Genomic DNA, 19,448 nt, shown 5'->3' with positions numbered 1-19,448 from the left:
TGCGGGAGCTCTTTCTTTATTTTGATTTTTAACTGCATCGCCACACGTGCTGATCGGAGCTCAACGCTGGGCAAACAGGAAATATTCAAAAGTTTGCGGGGCTTTTCCTGTCTACCTGGCCACTGCATCCGAGTTCAGATTGCTGTCCAGAGCGGTCAGTGGTGCACTGTGGGATACCACCCGGAGGCCAATACCGTCGATCTGCGGCCACACTAACCCTAATCCGATATGGTAATACCGATATTAGCGCTACTCCTCTCGTTAGGGAGGAGTACAGAAACCGGTTTAAAGAGCCCTTTATACCGATATAAAGGGCCTCTCAGTGTGGACGGGTGTGGCGTTAAATTGGTTTTACGCTCCTAAAACCGGTTTAAACGCCTAGTGTAGACCAGGCCTAAGGTGACCGAACACCTGTCTTCCCTTGGTTTGTGAATCACTCTTGGGGTTTGGTGCAAGACGTGTCCAGACACCTAGAGGAAGGCAGCAGTGTGCATTCCCAAAGGCAGGAACATAGGTGCCTAGGGAACTTTTACTCTGAAAAATTTAGGTGATGAATGAGTTTAGGTGCCTGCGGGGTTTGGCAGGAGTTTTGTGGATTGCAGTGCAGCCGAAGTGGGACTTGGGTGCCTAAACCCCAGACTCACATTATCTAGGGATAATGTGCCTAAGTAGCTTCATGGATCCCGCCCTAAGTATTAGGTTTACATAAGGGTCTTTATTTAACATTACATTAATTTAGATAGATCATGTTATGTTTCTAATCATTAAACTATCACTTAATCTTAAGAATATTCTGTTTAGAGGTATATTTTAGGATGTTATGTGAAAAATTACTAATGAGAGTTCTACTGCTAGTTAGCTGTTTCATGATCTAATTTTCCAAAGACTTAGATGTGTGTAGTCCACTGTTTGACTACTCTTGTGCATAAAGTTAAGCATGTGTAAGTTTTTGCAGGACTGGGACCTCAATTTTGCAATTCTCACAGTGTTACTGTAGATAGTGCTTTGTTAATAACAGCAGTGCTTTAGCCTTTTCAGGGAGTGAATGAGTTACATTATTCTACCAACTGTAAGCCCATTCTGAAGTACTCTGTATTGTGGACTTTATTTCAAAAACCAGAAAGTAAGTTTTGGTCTCTTGTCTTTGCTGAAATTTGCAAAGACGGTTAGGATTTGGGTGAAAAGATAAAAAGATATGTAGAAACAAGATGGCTGGCTAAAGAGAAAAAAACACATACAACATTTCACTTTTATGTTATTCTACCTCCACATTTTGACATTGTAATTAAAGTAACTGCTATGCAAATTAAGTCATCCACACTGTTTAACTAATAGCTTATGCAGTTGGTTGTGAGAACTACTGCAGTTTTAACAAAAGCTCTCCAAAATTAATAGGGAACATTAAGAAAATTTCTGTAGCTATAGTGCTATAAATTTCTATAGCTATAGTGCTTTTTTGCTGGAACCCCCTTTGAAAATATTTCATGCTGTGATGACCCCCACACACGCACCATGCCACCCTTACTTCTGTGCTGCTGCTGGCAGCACTGCCTTCAGAGCTGGGTGCCCGACCAGGAGCTGCCACTCTTGCAAGCCCCCTACAATACTCTTGCAATCCTCTTTTGGGTCGGAACCCTCAGTTTGAGAAATGCTGCTATGGTTTGTACTTTACCCTAGACACTTTCATGCACAGCTGCTCATTGTCCTATTGGACAGCAGAATGCCACAGCTTTTTGCTCAGGACATGCAGATGAATGAAAGACAGTTGAATGGATTTTAAGTAGGAGGCTGCAACTTTAACTTAACACTGCACGGGCAGTATATGCCTACTCCATCTCACATACCAGGCACTGAACTAGTTCCAATGGGTGGTTTCAGGACTATCTACAACCAATAACTCAAGCTGACCCTGAGCTTACTCCTCAGGACTTAGCTCACTTCTGAGACTTCTAACCCTCCTCCTCGCGGATAGAAAGTACCAATGGGGGGACCTTGTTCTGTGAAGACTTCAGGTCTCCCCTTCTCTTTACCAGCACAAAGTCCACTGGGAACTTTTAGCCTTTATCTTCAATGGACACCAACTGAAAGTTGTGAGAAATTGCATAGACTCTATTTTCTTTTAATATTAGACTTCTGAATCCTAGTCTTCTATACCCCATCTGAGCCTCCACAATGCTGCAAGGAAGGTGAAAAAAACACCAGCTTCAGCCAATTTGGCCAAACTGGAAAAATTTCTTCCTGATCCCAAAAAGAGACAATTAGTCAGACCCCCATCATCCCATTTTTCTATTTTTTATTACTTTAGACATATCAGGACTGTCATGTTGTGCTTTCTCTCTTATTAGTGGAGGTCTCTTGGGGAATCCAGAGATATGAATTGAGAATTTTCTAAGCCCCTAATTAAAGGAGTTATTGAAACTTAAGACAAAAAGCTTTTCTTACTACTATATATTCGGGCATTTGAGTTAAATAGATTTTAAACAAACAACATTTTTTAAACATTCAAAAAATTGTTTTCCTTCTCAGTTAATCAAGTTTCTCTTGGTATCGGCAATGTCATAAACCAACCTGTTTTCTCCAATTGTCCATACACAAGATCTGAATTTCTAATGTAAAAATATAGCAGGCCTTACTTATACACCATACAGAAGCAAAAACAACAAAAAACATACAGACGCCCCCCGACTTACGCAATTGTTCCGTTCCAGAAAGCCTTGTATAACTCAAATTTTGCGTAAGTCAGAAATGTATACCTGTACGTTTCGCAAAAAAATCCGCAACTCGAAAATCCTATTTCTGGCTTATGGAACTTTTTCCGTAAGTGCGAATTTGTTTAAGTCGGGTCTTGCGTAACCCGGGGAGAGTCTGTACTAAATTATTTTTCTTTACAGGTCACCTTAAAGGACAAAGACATAAGTGTTTGAATGTGGTAACAATAACTACTTTTTTGTGATTAAGATCAACTGAAAACTGTGAATCACATAGTTATGTATAGTGAAACCTCCCCTAGCTCAAGGGATCAGTGACAATGTTAGGGACAAACATCAGGCAAACTCCCAAGGCTCAGGAGGTGTGCTCTGCACCATCAAATAGCCACAAATCCAAGATTTGTAATAGAGCCTGCCTAATCCAGCCTACAAAGCCATAACAAGACCCAATGGCTGGAAGTAGAATCTAGAAAACTTAAAGCTGGAAATAAAGCACACATTTTTGAGATTGAATGTAAATAGCCATTGGAACAATTTATCAAAGGATGTGATGGATTTTCTGTTAAATAAAAAGTCTTTAAACCAAGATTGGATGTCTTTCTATAGTATAAGTTCTATTTCAACCACAAGTTATTGGCCTCAGTGCAGGAATTACTTGGTTTAATACTATGGCCTGTGTTTGGATTAGATAGTCACAATCATCCCTTATGAATCTATGCATCTATGTAATGCACCACAGACCACTAAAGCTATATGGGAATCCAGAATGGATCCAGTAAGATCCTGAGAATGCAAACAATTTTGGCAAAAATTAGGTGCAGACCCAAGTCTTCATTTATACCAGGGGTAGGCAACCTATGGCACGGGTGCCAAAGGCAGCACACGAACTGATTTTCACTGGCACTCACACTGCCTGGGTCCTGGCCACTGGTCAGGGGGCTCTGCATTTTAATTTAATTTTAAATGAAGCTTCTTAAACATTTAAAAAACCTTATTTACTTTACATACAACAATAGTTTAGTTATATATTATAGACATAGAAAGAGACCTTCTAAAAATGTTAAAATGTATTACTGGCACGCGAAACCTTAAATCAGAGTGAATAAATGAAGATTTGGCACTCCACTTCTGAAAGATTGCCGACACCTGATTTATACCTTCAAATGCTTCTCTCTACCTACAAGCTTCACCTTTATCTTTTCTCAATGGAATGGCAGCCAGTACACTTTCATCCATATCCCTATCTCTATCAAACATTCAAAGAATAATGACATTATAGGATCCAGGTTCAATGAAAAGAAGACAAAGCTGAATATCATTAACCTGTTGACAACACTGCATCCCAAAGCACACCGCCATCTTCCTCAGTGGTTTCCGATGAATATTGAATGAGACGGGTGACAAGATGGAAACAAATTGTAGAAATGTAGGTCTAGAAGAGACCTCAAGAGCTCACCTACTCCAGCCCCCTGCACTGAGACAGGAACAAGTATACAAGTACATAACATGAAGGACTCCATGTGGAGGCCTTTGGACAGACAAGAAAATATCTATATTATAAATAATATTTTTTTCTAGATTGTAATTAATGAATTTTATAAAAAGCAATTTTAACCAAGCTGCACCATCTTCTAGTTGTGCAAGGCCCTGGCATGGGTGCACAGGGGAAAGAGGGCAAAAGGAGCCTTGCAAAGGCCAGGCATAATCAGTCCCTCCTCTCAGGGGACAGCACAGAGAGACTGCTCCCTCCTATAGCTCCCAGAGATGCAAGACACCTCAAAGGGGATGGGGAAGGAGAGGAAGAAGATGGAGCCATGGTCTCTCTACCACTTTGTACTGGCCAGCAGAGATGGCCAGGTGAAGGGATGGGATCACACTGCACCATTCTAAAGGATATAGAGAGGGCGCATGGCTCCACCAAATCTTCCTTGACCCTCCCCACAATCTTAGAGAATGATGGACTCTGCACACTCCCCTGTGTGTCTGGAATTCTGGCAAGGGTTTTGTCTCCTCAGATACATCTTCTCGAAGAGCTCTCCCTGAGGCAGCGTAACTGCACCATCTCTCAGTCAGATCTGTGCCTTTATGACACAGTAGATCCTTTGTTAGCAAATGTTAAAAAGAAAGAAAATACTAATTAATTGGTCTTCTGGTTGGAACTAATTCAAAGGTGTCTTGAAATATCCTGGGATACAATGTACTCTGCTTTCTGGAGAATCAATCAGTCTAAGATTGATGAAGGGCTGCTAAGGTCAGGTGTGCAAACACAGAACCATCTGCAAACTCTCCTGGGCTGGTACCTGCAGTGGTGCAATTTTACAAGAGCAGGTGTTTGCTTTTAATCTACATCTTGTTTTTCTGCTGAAATTGTTATTTTACTGAGCAGGAGTTTTCAGTTTCTTATTAAATGTATATATTGTCTATTGTTGCTATTACATATTTTAATTATGTCACATGTTTTTTCATAGTTGTAATAAACATATTTCTTAAAAATAAAAACCCAGATGTAAAAGAAGAGATGTTTGTGTTAAACACATGAGTCAATCACACATTTCCTCAGGAAGTTGATATCCAGAGTATTTTTCAGAGCATTGCCTTTTCACTTTAAAAAAAAAAGAGGCATTTCTTCTGAATGGAAACAATATAAGTGGTAGCCATTTGTTCTGAATTTGGTCAACTGCAATGCTTATTATCATTAACATTATTTATTTCTGTTAGTGCCCCCAGGAGGAAGCTTTCATTGAAAAAAAATGATTGACAAAATTCAGACCAGATAAAATCAAAAACTCCAAATCTAACCCCACCCATTGTAAATTTTAGAAGGGTTTTGGATTCAGGGATCTGGAACCAGACCAATCCCTTTGTTTTGGGTCCAATGCAGAAATAAAACTGCAAAGAAACTGATTTTGACTGCAGATTCAGGTCTCTGACCTTCTCTCATCCCTACCCAGGCCTGCCCCCAGCTCTAGGTAGTCTAATATCTAGAGGCCAGATCCTTAGCTGGTGTAAATTGTTATAATTCCATTCACTTCAACTGAGCTATGACAATTCACACACATTGAGGATCTGGCCTTAGATATTTAAACCACACTCATCACCATATAATCTATGTGAGCATGGTTTCTGAGCTCCACCCAGGCTATGCCTCTTCTCACCATCCCAGAGCCGTTGTTATTCCCGTCTCCTCCAAATGTCTGCCTCCCAATAATCCCACACGTGAAGCCACGCCTTGGATCGTGCCATCTGTTTGCTTACTTTAATTTTACCCACTTCATAGTTTCATGCAGCACAATAATTATTCATAGGAAAAATAACATTTTAGTTTGATAATGTTACAAGTGAGCCAGGGAACCCTGAAAAGTGTAACATCCTGCATAAGCCTATAACATAGAGCATGAAGCCAAAAGCAGAAGAGGTCTGGTTTTATCAATTAATAAGGCAAAACACCTGAAGATTTGCCAAGGAAAAACACAATGTCCCAAAAGCTAATCTCTCACTAAACAGTTTTGAAATATCTGTGTAATATGTCAGATTCAGATTCTCATTAAATTAAATGAGATTTTCTAATGCTGAAGATAACTTTTGCATCAAAACAAATTTAAAAGCTACAAAGACAAATCAACATAATGCTCATCTTTTCCTTCATTTACAGGGTCCCATTCTATAACCTAAAAATAAAAACTCAGTGAAGTCAAAGGGAGTTTTGCCTGTGTAATGACTGGTGTATAAGACAACAGGTCAAGTTCAGAACTGATGCATGCACGTGCTGTTTTGCGTGGCTGATCAAATTTAAATGCCATCGCAGGGTGTAAGTTACAGCAATGCTACTGAATCCTTTACAAAAAAAAAATCAAGGGTTTGGATTAATATCTGTCTCTGAAAGAAGACGACACTATGTTGTAAAGCAACCTTTTACTTCAAATGACTGATCTATAATTCACCTTTTTCCATCCTGTAGTAAATATTAAAGCTAAAATATTCAAAAATGGGCTCTGATTTGAAGTTGTCTCCATTTCACGGTGACCAATTTGAAGCACTTGATCTTAGCGTGTTTGAAGTTGGCTACCCAAAAAATGAGGCACTGAAAAAAAAAATGAGGCCCTTTTGAAAATGTTGGTTCTCCTATTTGTGGCCTTTCATCAGATCCTACAGACTTTCACAATTTTATATAACTTTCAAATAACCCTTTCCAGTATGTTCATATCAGCAGGAGGTAACAGTCTCTGCTACAACCATTCAATCAGTGTTCTCTTTCAGGCTTCTCTAATATCCAAAGATATTTCATTTTCATTACTTTTACTTTCCAAAATCTTATGAACTATACACATTTTCTGATTGCTGTACAGAAAATGTTAAGGGAATAAAATAAAAACTTAGGAAAATTATGTTTTGTTTCATATTTGTCTTTACAAATCTCAGAATGAGTTAAAGGCCAACTCCTACAAAAAGCACTTCAGAACTCTGACATACAAGCTGCCCTGTCTTGGAGACGTCTCGGTTTTTAATTGAACTAATTCAATTTTTACCTGCTCTGGTGTCAACCTTAATTTTCATTCAGTTTCAATTTTGTATCCCTGGGAAGCTTCTCTCTGGTTCTGGCATGTTTCCCTGTCACTCACTGATGAACACTGAAACAAAGAAATTGTTTAGTTTCCCAGCAATATCTGCCTCATCTGTTGCTAAGCTTCCCTTACTATCCCTCATGGAGCATGTGGTCTCTCTCTCAGTGACCTCTTGCTGTGTGGAGATTTGCAAAATCTCGTATTGCTTTTATTTGCAACTTCTGCAGCTATCTTTTTTATTTTAGTCTTGACTTTATGTATGCTTTTCAGTTGATGCTCACCTGTACGACAACTGTAACAAAGGATTTTCATGAACACATTAAGTAAATGAGTTAAATTGCTTATTTTATGCACTATTGGTTCTCTCTATTGTCTTACATTCTTTTCTGCACTTTAGCTTCTCTTATAGTAGTAACCATATTGATTTATGTCTCTTACTCTTTTTCAACTTTGTTTCCTTCCTATATGTCATTTCTGAGCTGTGATCCTGCAGCAGTGCAGGCCAAGAAAGTTGTGGAAGCAAAAGTGGATTTAAGCCACATTTGTATCTTTTGAATTCTTGGCCTACCAAGGAACTTATTTTAACTTATGGTGGCTTTGAATGGCCCTCTGTGGATGCTCTCATGACCCAGAATATCCAGACACACTCCCTCCCTGCCCAACATGTTTCTGCTGATCATAGTCATTCCATCAGCACAACCCTATGCCAGGGACTGTATAAAGCAAGCAGCATAGGCCTGTTCCACTAGTCCTATGCCACCCTGGGAATCAGAGTTATTCTCCAGAAGCCCCCCTCAACAACTGTGTGGTCCCTCTGTATGAGGTGAATGACCATAACGGAGCCACACTGGAGTCTCCCCACTTCTTCCTCATAGTGTCTTCCATTTAGTTCAATCATCAGTTAATTAAATCTACCATTTAATTTGATCAAACCTTGGAAATTAAATCATTTGTATTAAAAATAATATAAACTACACACTTCATTTATTTTGATTAATTGTGGTCACTTTCAGCATGTAGTACTAGACAATTCCACCACTCAAAGTAAGTTGCTTTAAAGTAAATTGCCATGTAATTAACAAAGGCCAACAGTCTGAATAAAACAAGAGTCCAGGCCCACGGAAAACCCATAAATGATTTCTAAAACAAAATGTTGCAGCATTCAGACACTGTTATTGATGTTTTAAGGACACAATGCAAGCTGTGATGTGCACTCTGAAGATCAAATGGATAAAATCAACCATTTAATTTTAATCAAGGTGACTGGAATGCAATGTATTCATTTCAAGAGGAAGCAAGGTGACGAGGTAGCAAGTGTGAAAAATTGGGACATTGCAAGGGGGCAATAGAGAGCCTTTGTAAGACAAACCCCTAATATTGGAACTGTCCTGATAATATTGGGACATCTGGTCACCCTAAGAAGAAGACACATATTTGTTATACTCCTTGTGGCACACTTTTGGGTTTTTCCTATTTTCCTTCTGTATTCTTTCCATTTGTTTCGATTCCTAAAACTCTGTTCATAGATTCTAGGACTGGAAGGGTCCTCGAGAGGTCATCAAGTCCAGTCCCCTGCCCTCATGGCAGGACCAAATACTGTCTAGACCATCTCTGATAGACATTTATCTAACCTACTCTTAAGTATCTCCAGAGATGGAGATTCCACAACCTCCCTAGGCAATTTATTCCAGTGTTTAACCACCCTGAAGTTAGGAACTTTTTCCTAATGTCCAACCTAAACTCCCTTGCTGCAGTTTAAGCCCATTGCTTCTTGTTCTATCCTTAGAGGCTAAGGTGAACAAGTTTTCTCCCTCCTCCTTATGACACCCTTTTAGATACCTGAAAACTGCTATCATTTCCCCTCTCAGTCTTCTCTTTTCCAAACTAAACAAACCCAATTCTTTCACCCTTCCTTCATAGGTCATGTTCTCTAGACCTTTAATCATTCTTGTTGCTCTTCTCTGGACCCTCTCCAATTTCTCCACATCTTTCTTTGAAATGAGGTGCCCAGAACTGGACACAATACTCCAGTTGAGGCCTAACCAGCGCAGAGTAGAGCGGAAGAATGTTGCCTCGTGTCTTGCTCACAACACACCTGTTAATGCATCCCAGAATCACGTTTGCTTTTTTTGCAACAGCATCACATTGTTGACTCATATTTAGCTTGTGGTCCACTATAACCCCTAGATCCCTTTCTGCCATACTCCTTCCTAGACAGTCTTTTCCATTTTGTATGTGTGAAACTGATTCTTCCTTCCTAAGTGGATCATTTTGCATTTGTCTTTGTTAAACTTCATCCTGTTTACCTCATACCATTTCTCCCATTTGTCCAGATCATTTTGAATTATGACCCTGTCCTCCAAAGCAGTTGCAATCCCTCCCAGTTTGGTATCATCTGCAAACTTAATAAGCATACTTTCTATGCCAATATCTAAGTCGTTGATGAAGATATTGAACAGAGCCTGTCCCAAAACAGACCCCTGCAGAACCCCACTTGTTATACCTTTCCAGCAGGATTGGGAACCATTAATAACTACTCTCTGAGTACGGTTATCCAGCCAGTTATGTACCCACCTTATATTAGCCCCATCTAAGTTGTATTTGTCTAATTTATCAATAAGATTATCATGCGAGATATTTCAAATATATATCAAATATATTTTTCCAATATTTGCTTTACCAAGGTTTAACACATCTATGGTCCCCTTTCTGAGGGCTCACTCATGCTTGTTCTAATTTCAATCCTAATCAAGGCCTCAGTTCTACAAAGTGCTGAGGTAATTCAGCACCTCGATGACTGAGCACTAGGTTCCAAGCACTGTTTCCAAAATGGCTATCCACTTTTACAGTTAACAAGACTTCTTCACTATTTAATGTGAACAAGGACACAGACGGTAAACAATTTGTTTTGGGGCTGTGCACATGAAAGAGAAGCCAGGCAGAATTTGGGCTGGAAAGAGTGCCTACTGAATGTAGCCTAAAGATCAATTTCCATTTTTTGCTGACCAAAAATCTGTAATGTATTAAACCATTCTTGGTAGGTAATTAGCATCGCCAAGTCAACAACATAATATTTCATGAAAAATAAAGTTTGTTGTTCAGAAAATAAGTGCTCTTATTCTTGCCCTTCTCAGCAGCCTGATTTGTTTCACATATGGTTGCATGTTTAATTAGTGATCTTTCTGTAAGTGTCTGCAATTAGCACAGTGATGATTAATAAAATAACCCCTTTAAAGCTCCATTTAGCCAGCAGAACTGCACAATCAGGTATAATTAATTCATCATTAATAAATCATGGCTGATTAACTAATCTGTTGATTACAAACACATTACTGCACAGCGTCCCACCTGAGCTCTGGTGATTTTTCTATACTAAACAGAAATGGAGACTAAGAAGAAATAAACTACAAAAAATCTGCATTAAACAGCAAGTATATTGGTTTGGTCAGGAAGATTTAGATAGCAGACATATTAAAAAGTTACTGGGCTTTGTTGATTATTAGTCCCCTTGGGGAAGAAAACCATACTATCTATTTGTTAAATCTGGACAGGTGAACAATAACTGCTTCTTTAATGCAGCTACATTCTTATGGAGTTTTTCTAACAGTATTTCATAGTTAGATTATGAGTCACATCCACTCCTGAGTAAGCCTGCCTAGAGTGGGGAGCATAACAGAAAACGCAACATACAACTACTGCTCCACCACAGGGCCTTGAGCCAGCAGTGCACCCCAAAAGTGGACAAGTCTATTCCAGGAATGAGCAGGGCCAGCTTAGCTATGAAACATGCTCTTTCAGCATCCCGGGGCTACTTCTACTGCCCTCTACTGGGTTGGGGTTCCAGTACTGACAACCCCAAATGTTCAAAATCATGAATCAGGCTCCAAAGAGTCATGAGATTGGCTTAAGAATTATGAAATTTATTTTTTTAATTGGAGGTTCTTTATGTTTGTCTTCTGGCTTTTGAGCCTTTAGGGCACACTCTGTTCACATTTTCAAGATTTTCTCTGCAAGTATGTGGACCAGAAACTTACTTTTTTTAACCATAAAATGAGATGCTCTCATAATCACTTGTCTCCAGAAGCACTAGAGCTTTTAAGTAAAACATCAGATATTGAGAGTCTTGTGAAAAAAATCACAAGTGGAGTTTACCCTCCAACATAGCTAATCCCATATACATAAGGGGTGCAAATTGCTCCCATATGACCACACAAGTAACCACACATTCAGTAAAAATAGTGTTGACAATAGTGTTTCTCCAGGTACCAGCCAGATTTATCCAAACATATCATTTTGCTAATCACTTTTCTAAGTCTTCCTGCTAAAACTTTACTCAAACTTTTCAAATCAAGACTTAACATTATGGGCCTCTACAATACATTTTTGTAAAGCATAGTTCATAAAAAGAACCAAAAAAAATTAATATCCATTTACAGATTTCAGATGCTAATAAGTTATTTAATGTAGGTTACAGGTGTGGAACAGAAGGGGATAAAAGAAGAACAACTGTCACAGTTGAGAGAAAATGTCTGAGCAAGGGGAGAAAAATTTGCTTATTTTATTAGAGAGTTTTAAAAGACATCCAAGGCTTTTAAGATGGGAATTTATATATATATTTTGTAGTGAGCAGGTGTGGCTCCCCTCTTGCCCAGAGGAGGGGGAGCCCAGCCCGAGACCAGAGTGAGCGGAGCCATGGAGCGATGGGCCCACCCCTCAAAGGGTCAGGCGGCGACCCAAAACTATAAAAGCCGGCCCTCAGAGCTCAATCAGGCGCCAGCCGGCAGAGAGAGCGGACGTCCCTCAGGGAGCTCGAGACTGGGAGACCCCTGCAACCCAGGCCAGCTGCCCAGACTGGCCTGAGCTTCCCCGCGCCCGCTACCTGGAGGAGCTGCCTGAGCTTCCCCACGCCCGCTACTTGGAGGAGCTGCCGGAGCTTCCCCGTGCCTGCTACCCAGAGGGGCCGCCGGAGCTTCCCCGTGTCTGCTACCCGGAGGAGCCGCCGGAGCTACCCTGGGCTGACTACCCCGAGGAACTGCCGGACCTGCCACCCAGCCCCAGCTGCGACTAGCCCATGCTCGTGGACCCTCCAGAGGCCGACGTTAGGACCAAGGTAGGTCCCGAGGGGGAGTTCGGAAGTAGTCCGGGGGCAGCCGATCCCAGTCAGGCTGAGGCCATACCGGAACCCATGTCAGTGTGTTGCGGTCAGGATCCCCACTGACTGACCAGCGGAGTGATAGCCACTGCTAGGGCCCCGGGCTGGGACGCAGTGTAGTGGGAGGGCCTGTGTCCCCCCTGCCACTCCACTCTGGGGTGGCAGACTCCTCCTCTCCCTGGCCTGAGGAGGCCACTACCTGTAACTGTACTGTTGCTCAGCCCTGCCCCCAGGCCTGAGCTTTTTGACTCTGTGTTTGTTGCCCCGCCCTGACCTAGGGCCGGGCCTTAACTGTCCTGTTGCTCAGCCCTGCCCCAGGGCCTGGGCTCTATGACACTGCATTTGCTGCCCCGCCCTGACCTAGAGCCGGGCCTCAACTGTACTGCTACTCAGCCCTGCCCCAGGGCCTGAGCTTCTTGCCCACCGGGCGTGCAATTGCCGCGAAGACAGCCGGGTGATTTTCCCGGACCAATCGGAGTGTTGTGAGCCGGTGTGGCTCCCCTCCTCCCCCCGGAGAGGGTTGAGCCCCGGCTCCACTCGCCTACAATGCACACACACACACATACACGGCATAAGCTGGGAGCAGGAACACAAAAAGGCTGTTCCTGGCCAGTGCAAGAGAACGATCTACACCTGTGAAGAGGCAAGGAATGAGTGTGACGGGTTCGGTCATAGAGACCCCCTTGAGACTGTCACCTGATGTGCTGAGACTACCATTTTCTCTGCCAGTTTGCGCCTTCAGAACCCTGCTTTGTCGAGCCAGACACGCAAGCCTGCTGCAACACAGACCCAGGATCTGAACCACGCCCCCAAAGCTGCAGACTTAACTGAAAACAGCTTAAGAAGTGCTCCTGTCTCCAGCACCCAGACACCCAGCTCCCAATAGGATCCAAACCCCAAATAAATCCGTTTTACTCTGTATAAAGCTTATAACAGGGCAAACTCATAAATTGTCTGCCCTCTATAACACTGATAGAGAGATATGCACAGCTGTTTGCTCCCCCAGGTATTAATTACTTACTCTGGGTTAATTAATAAGCAAAAATGATTTTATTAAGCAAAAAAAGTAGGATTTAAGTGGTTCCAACTAATATCAGACAGAACAAAATAAGTTACCAAGCAAAATAAAACAAAACACGCAAGTCTAAGCCTAATACAGTAGGAAACTGAATACAGGTAAATCTCACCCTCGGAGAAGTTCCAATAAGCTTAAAACTTCAAAAACAGACTCCAAAGAGAGACTGCTGAACTTGAATTAATATGCAAATTTTATACAATTAACTTAGGTTTAAACAGAGACTGGGAATGGTTGGATCATTACACTAATTGAATCTATTTCCCTATGTTAAGTTCTCCTCACACCTTCTATGGGTCATCTCGATTATCACTTCAAAGGTTTTTTTTCTCCTGCTGATGATAGCTCATCTCAATTGATTGGACTCTTACAGTTGGTATGCGTACTTCCACCTTTTCATGTTCTCTGAATTTATAAATATCTTCTGTCTGTGTGTTCCATTCTACGCATCCAAAGAAGTGAGCTGTAGCCCACGAAAGCTTATGCTGAAATAAATGTGATAGTCTCTAAGATGCCACAAGTACTCCTGTTCTTTTCACAGACTAGACTCCTTCCTAGTCTGGGCCCAATCCTTTTCAGACCAACGTTGTGGTTTTTGACCTGGGTCCAGCAATCACTCACACCCCCATAGTTACTGTCCTTTGTTCCAGCTTCTTTTAGGCATCTCTTTGGGGTGGAGAGGCCATCTTTTGAGCCAGCTGAAAACAAAATGGAGGGGCTTCCAGGGCCTTTTATATTCTCTCTCTCTCTTGTGGGCAGAAACCCCTTTGTTCTTCTGTGGAAAATCACAGCAACAAGATGGAGTTTGTAGCCCCCTGGACAAGTCACATGCCCATGAATGATTTGGCTTTTTGCAGGCTGATGCCATTGTTTACATGTTAGTTTGAATGTTCCCACAAAATCTCAGATGTGGATTGGCATCTCCCAAAGTCCATTGTCAATTAAGTGTTTCTTGATTGGGCACTTACTCAGAATAGTCCTTTCTCAAGAAGCTGACCAAATGATTCACTGATACTATTTAGAATCAAACACATTGAGATACAAGTACACAGTCAATATTCATAACTTCAAATACAAAAATCATACACACATACAGACAGCATAATCATAACTAGCAAATTACAAACTTTCCATAGATACCTTACTTGACCTCCTTTGTACAAGATTTGGTGCAACTATAGGGCCTTGGTTGCAACAATGATCTATACAGTCACAGTTCATGTCAATAATGTCACAATAAGGACAAAGAAATCTGCAATTAGAGAAACATAGGGAATGAACTGCTCAGTTTAGAAAGCGAGAGGGTGAGGGGAAGAGAAAAAGTAACAGCTCATGTTACTTCAGTGTCACTACAGTTCTGGGGGGTCACTAGATCATTACTGGCTCAGGGGGAAAAATACTACCTACTAAGTCAGTAAAACTATTTTCTACATCTCTTGGGTTTTACTGTGGAGGTTATCAATTCAAGTCTTTGAAGAACACGTGGAAATAAAAAAACCCTTCACTCCTATATTCCACAGCTCTATGACCTTGGGCTGTGATCTTGTTGGATCTTACAAACTGTACAGGATCAAGCTTGGTGTTGGTTGTGTGGCAGTATATCTTTAGAATTGTTTAGTACTTTTTAGTATTAGTAGATACTTTGATTTTTATGCAGTATCTATATGACTAACGTTTATGTCAGTTTAGTTGCTCTCGGATTTAGGGGTTTGACAAGAAATAAGTGGCTATTCGGGCTAGTGTTAGTTTTAACGAGGGTAGGGGGGTTTAGCTTAAATAAATAAAATATATGGTGTTAATTGTTTAGGTTTGAAATTACTGTCATGGGTTTTTGTAAGAATATATGTCTTACAAGCATTAATTAAATAATACCATATCAATTTTGCAAGGCCAATCAATGTGAACGTAAATCCAGTTTCACTGAGTCGGCAGGTATCAGTTATGAAGGCCTGGGAACACGAAGAGAAAAAGAGAACTACTATATGCAAGTAAAAGCACTATATGCCAGATTATAAATTTAATGTATAGAACTCATTAACCGGAGGCCTTTTAAAGAGGAACGAATGAACTTTATTAATGTTATGTGCCTGAAAAAACAACCAGAGGCCAGAATAGATCAGTTATGTACGCCATCATTACAATGGGCCTGAAACTGGTAACTTTGTATCTTACTAACAAGGGTTGCTTATCTCTCGTGATTAGCTAGATTAAGAAATAACCTGGTACTGTGGTTATAGTCACGGTGTAGAATTGTTTAATATTATGTCCTTAAATCATTAATTTTATATTACTAAACATCAGAATAAGGTTTGGGTGAGGGGTCGGAATGAAGCTGTACGCTGTTTTGATGTATGTAAGATTGGCATTATAAATAGTACAAGGATAGATGCTATGAGGGCAAGTACGCCTCCTAGTTTGTTTGGGATAGATCGGAGGATTGCGTAGGCGAAGAGGAAGTATCATTCTGGTTTAATGTGGAGGGGTGGATAGTTTTACACCAGCTAACCCTCTATCTGGGTCACCTAAAAGGTTAGGGGAAAATAGTGCTAGGGTTAGCAGGAAGGCTAATATTAAGATGAGGCCTAGTAAGTCTTTGTATGAGAAGTAGGGGTGGAAGGGCAATAGAAGAGCACAGCTAGGCGCGCTGCGCATCAGAGGGGCTTTGAAAAACAGCTTCATGACTGACCAGGCTATGGTGTGACAGTTGTGTGTGTTTGTCCTTGATGCAAAGCCACCCCCTTTGGTGAATGTACTTCCCTGTAAGCCAATCCCCTCCCCTCTTCGACCACAGCTGGCAAAGGAAATAAAGTCCCTATTGTTTTGAATCCATTCATTCATTCATTTATTAAAAAAAAATTGAGATCACTGACCATGCTAACTAGTAAAAGGTAGCCCAGGTGGGGTGGGGGAGGAGGGAAGGACAAAGCCACATTGCTTATTGTAGCCACATTACAAATCAAAGCTGTTTGAATGACAGTCTTCTGTTGCTTGGGCCATCCTCTGGAGTGGAGTGGCTGGGTGCCCGGAGCCTCCCCACCCCCCGCGTTCTTGGGCATCTGGGTGAGGAGGATATGGAACTTGGTGAGGAAGGCAGGCAGTTACACAATGGATGCAGTGGGGTTATGTACTCTAGTTGCCTTTCCTGCAGCTCCATCAGACGCCTCATCATGTCTGTTTGCTCCCCCATTAGCCTCAGCATCTCCTCCTGCGTGTTCTGATCATGCTCACTCTATGCTTTCCTGGCCTCTGCCACCAAATGCCTCCATGCATTCAGCTGTGCACTATCAGCATGGGAGGACTGCATGAGCTCTGAAAACATGTCATCACGGGTGCATTTTTTCCACCTTCTAATCTGCAATAACCTCAGGGACAGAGTTGATATGGGGAGCATAGAAACATTTGCAGGGAGGGGAAAAAGGGAGAGTACAATTTCAGACGATACATTTCTGAGAACAAAAGGGAGACTCTTTCACAGTGAATCAAGCAATTCACAGCAGACTGCACATGTGTTTTAGGTACAAGGTCGCATTTTGCCTTTTATATTGAGCGCCTGCCAGTATGGTGACACATCACACACGGCTGGGCCACAGAATTCGGTTTCTAGGCAGCCATGGTAAGCGAAAGGGTACACGGCGTTGGCTTCTTCTGCCTTCATAACATGTGGGAATGCTTTCAAACTGCAGCACCCTCCTTTCCCATAGCAACCAATGCCGGTTGGTTTTGCTGTTTAAAAGGAGGGGCTGCGGGTTTTGGGGTGGATGTGCAGCACACCCCTCCCCACAAAGTGGCTATTCTCCGGGATGATCCCTTTTAGCCAAGCGCAAACAGCCCAGCATGACGGGGGTCTAATGTGCTGTGGATCACCAAACAGAGGGGATTACTGTTCCCTTACAGAAATTCCCCTATTTCAACCAGGTGCCATGAATGATATCACTCTCCTGAGGCTGACACAGAAAGATAAAGACCGAATGTTGCATGAATGCGACCAAAACCCAGGACCATTCGCTGCCATGCTTTGTGCTGCAATGATTCCAGACTACTTGCTACTGGCTTGGCGTGGTAAAGTGTCCTACCGTGGAGGACGAAATAAGGCAGCCCTCCTCAGAAACCTTCTGCAAGGCTTTTAGAGTACCTCCAGGAGACCTTCATAAACATGTCCCTAGAGGATTTCCGCTCCCCAGACATGTTAACAGACTTTTCCAGTAGCTGTACTAGCCGTGAATGCATCCCAATTGTTCAGGGCAAATCAGACATTAAACACAATTGTTTTTAATCCCTGTAGTGTAGTTAGAAATGTACACTCATGAGAGATGCCTTCTCCGCCTTCAGGTCTGGGAACAATTTGCCCTGGGAGGGTATTGGCTCCAGGTGATGAAAAGGTCCTGGCTGCTGGGGAAAATGGATTCTCCACTTGCCTGCTGCACATTCTCCTCTTCCTCCTCTTCCTCATCCACAAAATCCTCATCCGTGTTGCGTGAGGCTCCCCCCTTGCAGCTGTCCATGGACAGTGGTGTAGTAGTGGTAGGATCCCCCCCTAGAAAGGCATGCAGCTGATCACAGAAGCGGCATGTCTGGGGCTCTAACCCGGAGCGACCGTTTGCCTCCTTTGTCAATTGGTAGGCTTGCCAGTGCTCCTTAATTTTCACGTGGCACTGCTGTGTGTCCTTGGTGTAGCCTCTGTCCACCATGCTCTGTGCGATTTTAGCATATATATCAGCATTTCTTCTGCTGTATCAGAGTTCTGCCTGCACAGATTCTTCTCCCCATACAGCAATCAGATCCATGTCTCTCATTCGCTCCGTGCTGGAGCTCATTTGCAATTCTGGGACTGCATGGTCACTTGTTCTGCTGAGCTTGCCACACTGCCCAAACACGAAATGAAATTCAAAAGTTCCCAGAGCTTTTCCTGTGTTCCTGGCTAGTGCATCAGAGTTGAAAATGCTGTCCAGGGCGGTCACACTGGAGCACTCTGGGATAGCTCCCGGAGGCCAATTCCCTCGAATTGCACAGCGCTGCGTCTGCACTACCCCAAATTCGACCCAGGAAGGTCGATTTTAGTGCTATTCCCCTCGTCGAGGAGGAGTACAGCAGTTGATTTTAAGAGCCCTTTAGGGCGGCGGAACGGGGTTGGTTGTGTAGCCGAATTGCTTATAAAATTGACCTAACACGGCTAAATTTGACCTAACCTCATAGTGTAGACCAGGCCTCAGCAAAATTCACATTGAACTCATATGTTGCTGAAGTTCATGGCTATACCAGGTATCAGTCAACGGGGCTCCAATCTGTGTAGGGATTTCCTCTTGGCCTAAGAGGGGAAATAACTCAGGAGATACTCTGTCCCTTCAGTAGCTGCCCCAGCCCAGTTTCACATGTTTAGCTCCCTTCACTAATGAGAGTCATAGGGGAGGGAGGTTGCAAGTTATGGGTTTCCGAATATGGACTTCAAGATTTGGTCCTATTTATAACAGACAATAATTTAAGGGGTAGTTGTAGCGGTCTCAGTCCCAGGAAATTAGAGAGGCAGGGTGGTGCTTTTATTGGACTAACTTCTGTTGATGAGAGAGAGACAAGCTTTCAAACTACACAGAGCTCTTCTTCAGGTCTACAAAAGGTACACTCAGCAGCACAGCTAATGCAAGGTGGAACGCATTGTCTAGCATAAGAAATTAGCACATATTCTAAGGAACCATTCAAGGTAGAGTGGCCTGTTAACATCTATTCAGTCACAGGACAAAATGAGGGTTAGTCAGGGTTACAGGTTGTTGTAATAAGTCATAAATCCAGTGTTTCTGCTCAGTCCATGATTTTTAGCGTCCAGCAGAGTTACAAATTTAAGCTTCCATGCTTGTCTTTTAAAAGCGAAAAGTGTTTTCACAAAGCAGTCATTCTGTCTGACCTATTAGCCCTCATCCTTAAAGGAAATCTGAACAACGCTTTTTGAGACCTGAAGA

This window comes from Mauremys reevesii, linkage group 7 (assembly GCF_016161935.1).
Source record: "Mauremys reevesii isolate NIE-2019 linkage group 7, ASM1616193v1, whole genome shotgun sequence".
NCBI classification, from domain to species: domain Eukaryota; kingdom Metazoa; phylum Chordata; order Testudines; family Geoemydidae; genus Mauremys; species Mauremys reevesii.
The sequence above is the reverse complement of the archived record's forward strand: the minus strand, read 5'-3'. Positions refer to the sequence as shown.